Raw genomic sequence first — 1463 nt, forward strand, 5'->3', positions numbered from 1 at the left:
AAAGGAAGAAAACCTGTCGTTTCATTCTAGGGCTTTTAACCAGGCTTGCATTAGGGCTCATAAAACAGCAAATATGCAATTTTCAGCCCAACCAATGTTACACACCCTATTCAAAGACCTTAAGGACTAGCACCAAATACCCTATAGAATCATTCTATGTTCCCTTTAAGAGGAGCCTCAAAGGACACATCTTGCTCTTTTTGCCTATCTTGTTGACTAGCTGATCACCACAGAAATTATAAACAGAAAGAGCAGAAAAAAAAAAGAAACAAAAATAGGTTATCTGCTGATTATACCTGCTAAAGAAAATCTAATTAAAATGTGTTTTTTGGCCTTGACTTGACTTGAGCGTTCCTAAAGTAATATCTAGAGATAAAGTAAAACTCTAATGCAATGGCTACTGGGCGATGTCATGAAATGGGCATCACCAACACATGGAGAGGTGGCATCAAGTCGCAATGAAGGTAAGTGTGTTTTTCTTTAAGGTTGGAAATAAGGCACCAGAAACAGCATAAACTTTAAAACAAATGAATACTCTGCAATGCAAAAGGACATACTTCTTCATAATTATACCTGTAATTAATTGTGGAAGGCTAAAAAAGCAATGATACAGAATTCTTTAAAGTTCTGCCACTGCCAGCTTGGGGTTTAAACAGACCATGGCTCTATTCGGATTTATGGGCTGCGTCCTCAGAAGGCCAGATTCAAAGGCTGATTACGGCGCCGAGTTCTGGTCGGATTCCAAAACTCCTCATAATGCGGCCTTAAAATGCCTCCTTCTTTTTGCCTGTTTTGAAGGAAGGGTCCGATGTGTCCTCTCTATCCTTGTTTATCCCTGGATTCATTGCGAGACAAAGCAAGCCAGCTGCTCTGTGATCAGAGGAAAAAGGTACTTGGCGCTAAACAGTGATGAATATTAGAAGTTCAGGATAAGTTATCTGCAGTGTGGGGACTATGAATCTGGTAGGATTTTTATTTTTTAGTTGCTATTTTGCACAATTTGCTTAACTACGTATTTTTTGTTGTTGAATATAAGAGATTTTGCAGATGTACTTTTTTATTCATACATTGTTTAGATTTCGTTTCCACCTTTATTTCACTCTGTATTCTTATTAGTGTAGTCTTTGTTCACTTTACAATTAGATAATAGGGAAAAAAATGAAAAAGAAACAGTTTTGAAAAGTTTGATAGTCATCTTTTTCTCCTTTGTGTGTCTACTCTCACGGCTTCTAAACGACAGAGCATACAGCGGTGAAAGCTGCCAAAGGCTAGACCTGTTTAAATTCACAGCCAAAACTCTTCCGGTCTCCTTATGTTTGGGGACTTTGAAGGATCCAGTCCAGGTAGAACGCGTCCTTGGAGGATGGAGCCCATAAATTCGAACAGAGCCAATGTTAACAGACATGTATTGTCTACTTGTTCTGACATTAATTGACTTTTTGGTTCTTTTTAAGTTTCTTTTT

Source organism: Cyprinodon variegatus, unplaced genomic scaffold (genome assembly GCF_000732505.1).
Source record: "Cyprinodon variegatus isolate N-32 unplaced genomic scaffold, C_variegatus-1.0 Scaffold2411, whole genome shotgun sequence".
Taxonomy (NCBI): domain Eukaryota; kingdom Metazoa; phylum Chordata; class Actinopteri; order Cyprinodontiformes; family Cyprinodontidae; genus Cyprinodon; species Cyprinodon variegatus.